This window comes from Choloepus didactylus, chromosome X, assembly GCF_015220235.1.
Source record: "Choloepus didactylus isolate mChoDid1 chromosome X, mChoDid1.pri, whole genome shotgun sequence".
Classification (NCBI taxonomy): Eukaryota; Metazoa; Chordata; class Mammalia; order Pilosa; family Megalonychidae; genus Choloepus; species Choloepus didactylus.
The window spans coordinates 63,896,088-63,910,977 of NC_051334.1; the positions used below are offsets into that span (position 1 = coordinate 63,896,088).

Sequence of the window (14,890 nt, forward strand, 5' to 3'; positions counted from 1 at the left end):
TGTCACCAGAAGGAAAGTTTGAGGTTAAAAGATAGGAATGTATAAAACAGCGAACCTTGTGGTGGGCAATGTCTGAGATTAACTGTACAAATATTAGAAATCTCTTCCATGAACCAGAACAAATGTATGACACTACAACTAGAAGTTAATTATAGAGGGGCATATAGGGAAAAATATATACCTATTGGAAACTATATACTACAGTTAGTAGTATTTCAATGTTCTTTCATAAACAGTAACAAATGTACTATACCAATACTATGAATCAACAATGGAGGGGGGTCGTTAGGGGTTTGGGAGGATTTGAGTTTCCTTCTGTTGTCTTTATTTCTTTTCTGGAGAAATGAAAATGTTCTAAAAATTGAACAAAGATTTATTGTGGTGATGGATGCACAGCTGTATGATGGTACTGGGGGCAATTTATTGTACACTTTGGATCTTTGGATAATTGTATGGTATGTGAACAATATCAATAAAATTTGTACAATCAATTGTTCACAGTACCTTCATATACTTGGGTATTCATCACCATAATCAATTTCTGAACATTTTCATTGCTCAAAAAATAAAAATAAGAATAAACATAAAAGTAAAAAACGATGCCCAAAACATCCCATCCCTCATCCCCCCTTATTATACATTTTGTTTTTCCCCATTTCTTTACTTATCTGTTCATACACTGGATAAAGGGAATGTGAGCCACAAGGTTTTCACAATCACATGGTTACACCATGTAAGTTACATAGTTATACAATCATCTTCCAGAATCAAGGCTACTGAGTTGCAGTTTAACAGTTTCAGGTATTTCCTTCTAACTATTTTAATACACTAAAAACTAAAATGAACTCTTTACTCCATTTGAAAACTTTCAACACTGAAATTTTAATGTTTCCTTTATCTTCCCTCTTTTGTTCAAGAAGGCTGTCTTAATCACATGAGGTCAGATACAGGCTCATTGCCAGGAGTCTTGCCCTACATTGTCAGGGAGATTTACACTACTGGGAGTCATGTATATATAGGGGGGAGGGCAGTGAGTTTACCTGCCAAGTTGGCTTAGAGATAGAGGTCACATCTGAGCAACAAAAGACCTTCTCTGGGGGTGACATTCAGGCATAATTATAAGTAGGCTTAGGCTCTCCTTTTCTGTAACAGGCTTCATAAGGACAATCCCCAAGATCAAGGGCACAAACCTTCTAAATTGGTAGTCCCCAATGCTTGTGAGAATATCAGTAATTCCCATGTGGTAAAGTCTATTTCCACATTTTCCCCAGTCCCTCAAGGGGGCTTTCCAAATATATTCTTATTCTCTGCCCAAATTACTCTAGGATATATCATGGTTTCACACTAACCTGTGCAAACCAACCAGATCTCACTCCCTTTTCAAAATTCCAGGTAATTATGGTGTTTGAATAAACTGACCATGCAAGTTAAATTATATGTCATTATGTAAGTTACATAGTGTTACAGAAAATGTAGATTTTGCACCAAATAAACTCCTCTTCTTTTGGTCTCACACAGAAGTTAAAGTTTTAAAACACCACCAATATCATATACAAAGCGCTCAGCATCTCAGAATTTAGAAATAACCATTACAACTGAGGAATAGATATAACTGCTTATAATCTAGGAACCTTTACAATAAGCCTTCCTCCCTGATAACCTATGCTCTAAGATTCAATTCTCAGAGTTTTCACATTACAGCTAGTCTATATTAGTGAGGCATTAATGTTTGTCTTTTCATTTCAGGTTTACTTCACTAAACATACTGCCTCAAGGTCCATTCACCTAGTTACATACCTCACAGCTTCATTCCTTCTTGTAGCCACTCAATAATCCATTTTATGTATACACCACATTTCTTCATTCTGTTCATCTGTTGAAATACCCTTAGGCCACCTTCATCCACTGTGAATTGTGAATACTGCCACCATAAACAGCAGTGGGCAAATGTCCATTCATGTTCCAGCTCAATGAGAGACTTTTAATCCAATCAGCTGAAAGTTTTAAAAGGAGAAGTGATGACATCAGCAGTCAGAAGAGAGAATTTTCTTCTCTACTTCAGTCAATCAGCTCCTCCTGGGGAATTCATCAATAACTCTCATCAGAGTTGCCAGCTTGCAGGCTTCCCTACAGTATTTGGACTCATGCATCCCTACAGTTGTGTGAGACACTATAAAATCTTATAGTGTTTACAAATACCTCCTGTTCATTATTGTTCCGTAGACACACCCAGTGTCTCCTCAGTATCCTTTATTTGGTTTTTCATATTTTCCTTCATCTCTTTGAATTTATTTAGGAGATTTGTTTCAGCAACTTTGATTAATGGTTTCAAATTCTGTGCATTCTCCATTTTTTAATTTTTTCATTTGACTAGCCATATTTTCCTGTTTCTTAGTATTGCTTGTAATTTTTTGCTGATGTCTAGGCATCTGATTACCTTGATTTGTTTACACTGGTGGTCAGTTTCTCTCTCTTGCCTCTTGCTTGGCTCTAAGACTCTTTTTTGACACTTGGTTCAATCTATTCTAGATCTTTAGAATTGCCCATTTTAAACTGATCAAAATATGGCCAGGGAGAGGCAGCATCTAGTGCTGGGGGCAGTTAGAGCTGTGGCAGATGGCAGGGGACAAGCACAGGAATTGTAAACCCTGAGCATCCACCTGCTTGCCAGCACCTGGTGGAGGAGTGGGAGAAGACAGATGATAATGCCTGGAGACCCTGCCTAGAGCATGTGGAAGCTAAAAAGAGCAAAGTGCTTCTTGATGACTCCCATGAGGAGGAGGATGGCCTGTGGGAGGGGAAGTCACCACCACTGCACATTGCTGTGCAGGTTCAGGGAACAAGTTTCTAAGGCTGGATGGCAGTGACTTCTCTGTTTAATAAGATGATGAACAACATCTACTTGAAAGATATAAATAGTCCAGGTCTAAAGGAATAAAATTACAATTAAAGGAAGAGTTGAAGATAGAGAAGAAATCTGAAATTTGGGACAATTTGATTTTAAAACAGAATATACAGTCTAAAGAAACAGATGAGATTGAAGGTTGGGAGCCTCCAAAAATTGCTCTCAAAGATGTAGCAGCTGATTCAAGTGACACATTGAGTGACCATATTTCCTGGCCAGCCTGGGAAGATGTTACTAAAGGCTCTACTAAATATAGTCTCCTAGCCAGTTGAAATAGCTCCAGGTGGGACATCAAGTCAGCTGGAAATTTTGTCAGTACTAGATGACAAAGCAAAGCTAATCTTACTGATAACTGGGAAGATTTATAATGATAGTGGAAGAGGAAATACTATACAAAAGAAAAAGTCCACAATTTCCATATATTTTCAAACAATATTGACCTAATATTGTACCTTTGAACTTCACTTTATTAAGAATCACAGAGTTTGGTGGAATAGTAGTATTTTTTTATTAGTATATCATTAAGCTGCTTAGTGTATTTCCCATGTTAAAGAGTAGAGAATCTTATTTTGTGTCTATGTTTCACATTTGGAATTTTATTTTCATATGTTGAATCTTGAAATTCCCAAACATAATGTGATTCCTTATTGAATATATAGAGGGATTGCCTTATTGTACTACTTATATCCATGTTTTGCTGAAACTGGGATGTAAATTTTTGATGCTGACCAATAATATACCAGGTATGAGTTGCAGTTTGTCACAAAATTATTTCCATGCCATTCTTAGTTGTAGTTTCTGTTCCAGAATTTGCATACTTTTTTATTTTATGCAAGATATATGTACAGTCTGTGAAATGCAAGAATGTAGTGGTTGTGAAGTTCTTTTCTTTTGCCAGAAAATTGCAATCCAGGTGGCAAAATGAATTTTCCAAAGGTTAAGTTAAATATGTAGCAAATTAAAATTTCTTATTAAATTTTAAAATGTAAGCACATTAAATCCTGGAACAGCAAAGTTATATTTGAATATATATTCAGTTTTAAATTGCATATTCCCTATTGCTTAGGGAAGCATAACTTCTAGGGTGCACATTACATGGGTAATGGTGATTCTTGTTTTGAGATTTTCCATTTTCTTCTCCTGAGCTTTAAAATATTGATCTTTATTTTCTTCTAAAATGTGTTCTCCTTTTTGTTTACAGATTAATTAAATAATTATATAAAGTGTGGATAAATTTTAGTACTTGATGCTCTTAGTTTTGTTTGGAAAGCATTAACTAACTCACTATAGGGTTCAAACTGTATATAAAATAGTGGAAGTGCCTCTTTTCTACTATACCCAGGATTTAGGTTTTTCAAAAGGAGATACTTACTGTGATTGATGTTACATCTGTAAGAAATTGTATATTTCCACCACAAGAATAATTTATGTTTAATTTGAGAACATGACTGTGGAATTATATCTCTCTCTGTCTCTCCATCTTTCTCTCTCATATGGATTAAAATTGTCTGTAGACATGCTAATTGTCTTTAATAATGGGATTGTCTATATGAGGTAAACAAGTAATGTGTCTCTGGCAATATGGTTCTTATCAAGCAGGCAGTGCACATATCTATCTTAGGTAAAAGTGGCTTGAAAGAACAGGTTTCTGTGTGTATGGTGCAGGCATGTGTATATATACATATATATATATATATATGTATATATACACATACACATGTATATATACATATATATACACACATATACATGTATATTTGTTTTTAAAAAAACAAAAAACCTCCAATTACATTGTGCTTTTCTCTCACATAAAAAAGACAAAAACAAAACACACTGTCCTCAATTTGTTCATTTTGCACTATTGCGTTGTTTCATATAAGTGACTGTTCCATTTAACATTCCTTTGGAATATCTGAACATACCTGGTGACAAAACACATTATAGTATAACATAGTACATAGATTAATAAATAGATATTTTTAATAGAACAAGTTTACTTTACAGAACCTTAAAAGAGGAGAATGTTTTAAAGTTGTGCTAAAATAAAAGTTCCAATTTTTGTTTGAACCTGGAAATTGTGGAGGGATTCTTTGTTTCATAATGTAGAGGAAAGCTTATTTTTAAGGTAATAGCTGAGCTGAAAAATCTGAAATTTCCTCAACTAAATAGTTTGGTATACAGATTTAACCTTAGTCTCCTTAAAGAAATAATTGCTATGATTGTACAGACATGTCACATTTCATGATTTATACAAATATTTTAAAGCAGGAGCTGGGTTTAGGATTGTCTTTGGCTAATACTGTCTTGAGTCATAGGAAAGTAAATGATATATTTGAGACTCTGGAAATTTTACTAATATATGGGGACATTGGGAATGCCATTTCCTTCATTCTTTTGGGAGTTCTGTAGCACTGTGAACAGCAAGTTTGTTATGCCTCATATATTACGTTAAGTGCCTGAAATTCACCTCAGTAATATATTTGTGATGGATACTTGACAAAACATTCCTTTATAATATTGTTTCTCATAATTTGAAGACAAATGCAAATTAGGCATGGAATATGAGCTGTAAATCAAATTTTTCCTATCTCCAGAGATCTATTAATGTAGAAATGATTTTTTCTTCTGTTGTATCTGACTAAATTAAAATGACATGTTTGTGATTGTTAATATAAATATTGGTGTGCTGTGAGAGCAAAATATCTTTTCTCAAGATAAGAACTTACCAAAGCTAATTTATTTATTATGTTCACGGGTTAATGATAGAATGAGGTTTTGATTTGTGAGTATTTGTTTGAATTCTGTAAACACACAAGGTGTGAAGAAAGATTTGTCTGTAATCCTTATACTGTTGTTTTATTTCTTTTAATAGGAAAGTGATCAGCTTCAAAGAAAATAGGATTCATTCTTAATGCTGAGGTTTTCTTTAAAAATAAAAATATTGTTAATATTGTTAAAAAAAAAAAAAAAAAAAAAACATGGCTAGGGACTCACAAAGGGGCCCAGAGCAGTTCCAAAGGGCCCTGGGGTCAGAATCAGGAAAGATGCCAAAAAGCCTTTCTTTTTTCCCCTCCCTAAAGCTGCACTTTCCTGTCCTGCCCAAAAGATGGCACTCTTCAACAAACCTGTCCTCAAACACCTAAAGGGGGAGTTTATTTGTTCAACCTCCACAGGGCAGTGTTGAAACAGTGACCTCAGGGATCCCTGTTCCTTGCAGACTACAACCGTGATTTAGAGCCAGAAACAAGCAGTCCAAATATGCCAATCAGAAACTGCACTCAGCACTTGACTTTGTCCCTCCCCTGTTCCTGGGGATAAGGACCTTCACTCTCCTTTCTGTCTGGGGCAGCCAGCTACAGAGTATATCTGAATCAAGACTTGAGGGTGGGGGATTGGTATCAGCCACTGCCACGGAAGTGATTCACTCACAATTTTTGCTGCAGCTTCTCAGTCTCCCCATTTGCTCTTTTCTGGATGCTGTACAGTGCTCCCCTGGTGTTAAGAGCCCCCAACCCATTGACTCAGACATTTTCTGCCTATTAGATGTTTTTGTAGGAGGAGTGTATCCTTTAGCTCTCTACTCCAACATCTTCCCCAGAAGCCCCCATCCCTTAATTTTTATATGAAGATTTTCTATAGTTACAGTCAAAATATTGTCTTATTTTAAATATGATTTCTTCTTTAGTCCATATGTTTTAGAAGTGTTTCTTAATTTTTCCATCTTTCACTCCTTCAATCTTTCCAACAGGTTTATGTTACCCTAATTCATTATATTAAATCCCATTTATATTAGAATAACTGGAGAGGTTTCTATTTTAATGACTCCTTACCGATACACTATTTAGCACAGGAAATGGCTCCAGAGTACATTTCAAAGATAGAATCTCAGATTTAATATCTTTCTAGATGAGTTTAAAGATCATGATAACCTAAGAAACAGTTAAAATGAGATATTGGTAGTACAGAGCATGCAGTAGAAGAACAGTTAACTACACTATAGTCTTTTGTGGGTAAGAATGAAGTGCCTATTTAACACAAAGCTTTGGAAGAATGAATATCAGTATTAATGCAATTTTATGATGGCAATGATGAGTCCAAGGATTCTGGAGCATACTAGCTGTTTCTGACTGTGCTACAGTGCTTACAGAAAGAAAAACAGAAAAAAATCATAGGTTTAAATTATTATCTCAAAGCAGCTGGCATGGTACTCAGAATTATTTAGCCAACAGTAATCTTTGCTTGTGTTCCCTGGGACTGAATAGATGGGAACCTACTAAAGACACATTGACTCTAAATAAATGAAAATCTCCAGGCCAGGTGAATAGAGACCTGACTTGCATCACCACAATGGAGAGATAAATCCTTTTATCTTAACACTCAGAAAAGTAGGAATAGAAGGGAACTTTCTGAACATGATAAAGGCCACAGCTAGTTTCATACCCAATGGTGAAAGACTTTAAGCTTTCCTGAAAAATCAGGAACAAGACAGTGTTGCCCATTTTCACTACTGCTATTCAGTATTGCACTAAAAGTTCTAGCCAGAGAAATTAGACAATATAAAGGAATAAAACAGATTCAAATTAGAAAGCAAGAAGTAAAACCATCTCTATTTAAAGATGACATGATTTTATATACAGAAAACCCAAAAGAGTCCACGAGAAAATTATTAGAGCTAATAAATGAGTTCAGCAAAGTGGCAGGGTACAAAATCAACACTCAAAAATCAGTTGTGTGCCATCATCAAGATAGCAAAGTAAGACATACTAGTGAATATTCCTCCCTTGTAACACCAAAGAAAAGGGCAGAACCAACTATCTCAAAACTCTTAAAAACAATCAAGACAAGAGAACAACTGAACAATGCTCAATAGAAGAAAACACCTAAAAGTAGGAGATGAATGGCACATGTTTACTGGCCCAGACCCCTCCCACATGCTCAGATCCACATGACAGTTTGGTGATGGCTCAGCAGCCCCTGCACATTGTAGTGTGGACACCCAGGATTCTGATTGACTGCTGCTGGCAGGTGGGTGGCCTATGCATATTTCCAGTTGGGTTCCTGAGGCTTGAACACTCATGGCATGACTTGGCAGCCTGCATGCACTCACGTGCTAGCCCCAGAAACCTAACCTATTCATGGTGGCAATTTGTGATCCAATGCATTCCCATTGAGGACCACTGGGGCCTGGTTCCTAGAGCACCCAAATGAAAATGTGTAAGGCCTGAATCCCTTAACCTGGAAGTTAATAGGGGCAGAAAAGTGGTGCAGAAAGGGGAAGGTGAGCCAGGAAATCAGAATGGATCAGTGCTGAAAGCTGGAGTGAAAAGGCAGGCCAAATAATGGGGAATGGAGCTCAGCTGATTGAAGCTACCAGGGAAGAAAAACTTACAAAAATCACAGTCATGGACCCCGGGAAGAGAATCTGGGAAGAGGAACTACTTTCTTGGAAGGGAAACTGTTCCACATACTCAGGAAATCTTGGACGTTACTGTGTACACCCAGGACAAGACATAGACTCAGAAACCTGACAAAAACAAAATTGTTAACCACAGGCTGTTCTACATGTCAGTATAAACTGGATGAAGGGTTGAAGAAGAGCCTTAATGTGCAGCCAAACTATACTAAAACATTAGGTGAAGGGGAGAAACAGACACCCAGAGTTACCACATCAAAATAATCAAATGTACAGACTTCAACAAAAGATAAGAACACATCAAAGAAACAGGAAGATATGGCCCATTCAAAGGAACAAAATAGAACAGGAATTGGAACAACTAGTCAAGAATGATCAGTCAACCATACTAAAAAAGTCCAATGAGCAAAGGGAAACATAGACATAGAACTAAAAGAATTCAAGATGATAAATGAACAAAACCAGGAATCATAAATTTTAAAAAGGAAACAAACAAAACTTGGGGAGATGAAAAACACAATAATGGAGATTAAAAATCACCAGTGGCAGTCAACAGAAGATTCGAACAGGCAGAAGAAAGAATCAGAAGACTACAAAGGAAAACCTTCAGACTGGAGAGTAGATAGAGAAAAGAATGAAAAGAAGTGAGAGGGCAACATGTGAAGCTTACCAGCATATGAATTTTGGGAGTCCCAGAAGGAGAAGAGAAAGAGAATGAGGCAGAAAGAATGTTGGAAGAAACAATGGCCCCAAACTATCCAAAATTGATGAAACACAAACAAATACATGCAAGAAGCCCAATGAACTCTGAACTCCAAAAAGGATAAAACCAAATAGATATGTCTTGGACAACATATCATAATCAAACTGTGGAATGCCAAAGGTAAAGAGAGAAATCTGAAAGCAGCAAGAAAGAAGAGACCCATTATGTAAAAGGGATCCTCAATAAGACTAAATGCCAAAGTCTCATCAGAAACCATGGAGATGAGATGATAGAGGGATGGCATATTTACAGTTCTGAAAGAGAAATATTGCCAGCCACAAATACTTTATCTGCCAAAACTGTGCTTTAAAAATGAGGGAGCATTTAAGACATCCCCATATAAACAAAAGCTGAGGGAGTTTGTCACAACAAAGCCCACCATACAAGAAATACTAAAGGGAATTCTTCAGGTTGAAAGGAAAGGACAGTATATAGTAGCTTGGAATTGTATGAATAAAAAACATCTACAGTAAAGGTAAACATGTGGGTAAATACATATGCTAGGAGCATTTTATTATTGGTATTATAACACAATTTTTTATTTATTTACAAAATTTATAAGACAATTGAATAAGAAATAATCATGCTTCTATGTTATGGGCACCCAAAATATATAAATGTAATTTGTGACAAAAATCACAAGGAGGGAATAAAGGGGAATAGGAGTAGAGACTTGCACATTGTTGAAGTTAAGATGTTATTATTTAAAACTAGAAATAATAGACTCAGGATGTTACCATATAAATAATATAGACAGGGTGTTAAATACAAACCTCATGGTAGCCATAAGGAAATCTAAGTAGAAATGGAAATGAAAGGGAGAGCAATTGTTTTCAGTACAATAGATAACCTACACACAAATATTATATGATGTATAAGAAATGAAGGACAGAATGGCTAAAATAAGTCTTGCCTTATTGGTAAGTCTGGCCTAATCAGTAATTGCTTTGATTAGCACATGGATTAATCCCTCCAGTTAAAAGACATAAACTGACAGAATGGATTTTTTGAAATTTTATTTTGAAATAAATTCAAAGTTACAGGAACAGTTGCAAAAACAATACAAACCCCATATACAGCATACCCTGACCCCCCTCCCCTGATACCCTGATCCAACAACTTTAACATGCTGTCACACCATCATTTTTTCTTTCCCTCCTTCCCTCCCTATCTATCATCCATCATCTATTGCTCTGTCTTCTGAACATATGAGAGCAAGCTGCACCCATCCTTGAACAAACACTATAATTCACATATACAATTCCCATGAACAAGAACATTCTTTTATTCAATCCCATTAAATGCAGCTAAGAAGTTCAAGAATTTCAACATTGATACAAAGCTTACACAGAATGGATTTTTAAAAAGCATATTATTAAGAGAGGGGGAAAGAAGGCAGCAGAGAGAGGAGTGGAATTTATTTAGTCCCCTGGAAAAACTAATGAACAACCAGGAACAGTTCGTAAATAATTTGTAGTAACTGCTGAGGGACAACCGTGACTGTCCACACATCATACACCAACCTGGATTGGGAGGAATGGTAGATTTTGTCTACCCTTGGGAAGACGGTTGCTGCAAAGGAGAGGCTAGGCCTCCCTATGGTTGTGCCTAAGAGCCTCCTCCCGAATGCCTCTTTGTTGCTCAGATGTGGCCCTGTCTCTCTAGCTAAGCCAACTTGAAAGGTGAAATCACTGCCCTCCCCCCTACGTGGGATCAGACACCCAGGGGAGTGAATCTCCCTGGCAACGTGGAATATGACTCCCGGGGAGGAATGTAGACCTGGCATCGTGGGATGGAGAACATCTTCTTGACCAAAAGGGGGATGTGAAAGGAAATGAAATAAGGTTCAGTGGCAGAGAGAATCCAAAAGGAGCCGAGAGGTCACTCTGGTGGGCACTCTTACGCACACTTTAGACAACCCTTTTTAGGTTCTAAAGAATTGGGGTAGCTGGTGGTGGATACCTGAAACTATCAAACTACAACCCAGAACCCATGAATCTCGAAGACAGTTGTATAAAAATGTAGCTTATGAGGGGTGACAAGGGGATTGGGAAAGCCATAAGGACCACACTCCACTTTGTCTAGTTTATGGATGGATGAGTAGAAAAATAGGGGAAGGAAACAAACAGACAAAGGTACCCAGTGTTCTTTTTTACTTCAATTGCTCTTTTTCACTCTAATTATTATTCTTGTTATTCTTGTGTGTGTGCTAAGTAAAAACTGCAGAACTGTTCTGGGAGCCCCCCGCCCCCAAGGCAGGCTTAACTGCAAACTTCACTGTGGTAGAAAGCAGCACTCTCCCAGCAAGAAAATATAGCTCAACTGAGCTCCAACAGGGGTTTTAATTAACAATTGAGGACTGCTGAATACAAGCTACAAACTCCCAACAAGCAGACAGAGGCTTTTAGTGATGACTGACCTTAAAAACCAGAAGACTCATCTGTCCTGGGAGGGGTAACCCAGAAGACCAGGTGTTACCTCTGGCCAATGAATGAAACTGGGGGGCTGTGTATTGGCTCCAAAGGGGGGCTTTCTGTCCCTTTTTCTCTCTCTCAACCTTAGGGGCTCAGAGGAGAGAGCCACAGCCATTTTCAGTTTGCAGTGCTCTGACCCAGACAGGGGTGGAGATAACAGAGTCAGAGAGATTATTCAAATGCAGATGATAACTGTCTAGGTGATGTACCTTACCTAAGACTAAGGAGGTAGGGCCCAGCTTTCTCTTCAGAACCAGACCCCAGAGCCTGGGGTAAACAGCCAAAACAGAAACTGAAGAAGCCACATCTCCTGATACCAGTTGGGAGTGACAGGCTGACAGGCACCAGCTGCTGGGAGGTTAGGAAAAGTACAGCAACTGGAAACCTCACAGGAAAGTCTGTCATTCTTCCAAGATACACTCTGAATATGACCCCATTATGAGACCTGAACCTGTTCTGGTTTGGGAAAATCTGACTGGGGTATCCAAGGGAACCAGATGCCTAGACAACAGAAAACTACAATCTATAGTAGGAAAAATGAAGATATGGCCCAGTCAAAGGAACAAACTTACACCTCAAACAAGACACAGTTGAGATATTGTTTCACTTTAATGAAACAATTAGAGATTTTCAAAGAAATATGCTAAATAAAAGCAAAAACCAAATCATTGAGGTCAGGGAAGATGCAACAAAAGAGATGAAGGCTATAAAGTAAACACTGGGAAAACAAAAGTTAGAAATCAAAAGTTTGAAGAAAACAACTGGTGGAATCTATGGAAATGAAAGGAACACCACAAGAGATGAAAAACACAATGGAGACACACAACAGCAGACCTCAAGAGGCAGAAGAAAACACTCAGGAACTGGAGAACAGGACACCTGAAATCCTACACAAAAGAACAGATAGGGAAAAGATTGGAAAAATTTGAGCAATGTCTCAGGGAATTGAATGACAACATGAAATGCATGAATGTATGTGTCATGGGTGTCCCAGAAGGAGAAAAGGGAAAAGGGGCAGAAGCAGTAATAGAAGAAATAATCACTGACAATTTCCCATCTCTTATGAAAGACATAAAATGATAGAACCAAGAATCTCAGCATACCCCAAAAAGAATAGATCTGAATATACCTACACCAAGGCAATTACTAATCAAATATTCAAACATCAAAGACAAAGAGAGAATCCTGAAAGCAGCAAGAGAAAAGCAATCCATAACATACAAAGGGAATTTGTTAAGACTATGTGCAGATTTCTCAGTAAAAACCATGGAGGCAAGAAGGAAGTGGTGTGATATATTTAAAAAACTGAAATACAAAACCTGCCAACCAAGAATTCTATACCCAGCAAAACTGTCCTTCAAATATGAGGGAGAGTTTAAAATATCCTCCACAAATGGACAATGAGAGAGTGTGTGAAACAGATACCTGTGCTACAGGAAATACTAAAGGGAGCCCTACAGACAGATAGGAAAAGACAAGAGTGAGAGGTTTGGAACACAGTTTTGGGTGATGTTAGCACAGCAATTTAAGTATATGAAACAAAGATGACTGTGAGTATGGTTGAAAGAGGAAGGTTAGGAGCATGTGGGACACCAGAATGAAAAAGGAAAGATAAAGCCTGGGACTGTATAACTCAGTGAAACATAGAGTGCTCAACAATGGTGACAAAATGTCCAAATATGTTTTTACATGAGGGAGAACAAATGAATTTCAACCTTGCAAGGTGCTAAAAATGGGGTGGTATTAGGGAAAAACATAATCAATGCAAACTAGAGACTATAGTTAACAGTAACATTGTATTATGCTTCCTTTAATGCAACAAAGGCAATATACCAAAGCTAAATGCCTATAGGAGGGGGACACAAGAGAGGGGTATTGGACTCTTGGCATTGGTGATGTTGTCTCTGTCTTTTATACTACTAACTCTATCTTTCCTTTTGTTATTTTTTAGCTGTCATGTTTTTTTCTTTCTTTTTCTTTTTCTTTTGTCTCTACTTTCTTTGACTCTTCCTTCTTCTTTGTGGAAGAAATGGAGATGTCCTCATATATATAGTGGTAGGGGTGGTGAATACATAAATATATGACTATACAGGGAACCATTGATTGTTTACTTAGGATGGAAAGTATGGTGTATGAACAAAACCATCTTTTAAAAAATGGAATGATGAAATCTTGAGGGCACTACATTGAGTGAAATAAATCAGACACATAAGGACATATATTGCATGCTCTCACTGATAGGAACTAATTATAATATGTATACTCATAGACATGAAATATAAGTTACCAGGATATAGAATGAGGCTAAAGATTGGGGAGCAGTTGCTTATTATGAGCAGAATGTTCAAGTAGGTTGAACTTATGTGTTTAGAAATGGACACAGGTGATGGTAGCATGTTATTGTGAGAATAACTAACAGTGCTGAATTATATGTGAATGTGGTGGAAAGGGGAAGCTTAGGGTCATGTATGTCACCTGAAGGGAAGTTGGAAGTTAAAAGATGGGAATGTATAAAACAGTGAATCTTGTGGTGGACAATGTCTGTGATTAACTGTACAAATATTAGAAACGTCTTTCATGAGCTAGAACAAATGTATGACATGATAACTAGAAGTTAACAATAGATGGGTATATAGGGAAAATATATCTATTGCAAACTATGTACTACAGTTAGTAGTATTTTAACATTCTTTCATCCATAGTAACAAATGTACTATACCAATAGTATGGGTCAATAATGGACGGGGGTTGGTTAGGGGTGTGGGAGCATTTGGGTTTTCTTTTTTTGTCTTTATTTCTTTTCTGGAGTTTTGAAAATGTTCTAAAAATTGAAAAAAATAATTGTGTTGATACATACACAGCTATATGATGCAATTGATTGTGCACTTTGGATATTTGGATAATTGTATGGTATGTGAACAATCTCAATAACATTAAATTTTTAAAAGTATGTTATTTACAAGATACTCATCTTAGACCCAGAAACACAAATAGGTTGGAAGTGACAGGATGGAAAAAGTATTTCATGCACTGTAACCACAAAAGAGCCCAGGTGGCTACACTAATGTAAAAAAATATGCTTAAGTCAAAAGTTGTTATGAGACAAAAATAGACATTATGTATGAATAAAAGTGTCAATCCACCAAGAAGATAAAATTATATATAACAATTTTTATAAAAATTATAAACATTTATGCACATAATCAGAGAGCCCCAAAATACATGAAGCAAACATTGAGAAACCTGAAGAGAAAAATAAACATTTCTACAATAATATTTCAAGACTTCACACCACTCTCAGTAATGGAAGAACAATGAGGAAATGGAGGACTTGA

The 14,890-nt window shown here is 36.9% G+C and overlaps 1 pseudogene; it reads left to right on the plus strand.

Annotated features, from left to right (window-relative positions):
• Positions 1-934: 934 nt before the first annotated feature.
• Positions 935-3,273, plus strand: LOC119522180 (annotated as a pseudogene).
• The last annotated feature ends 11,617 nt before the right edge of the window (positions 3,274-14,890 follow it).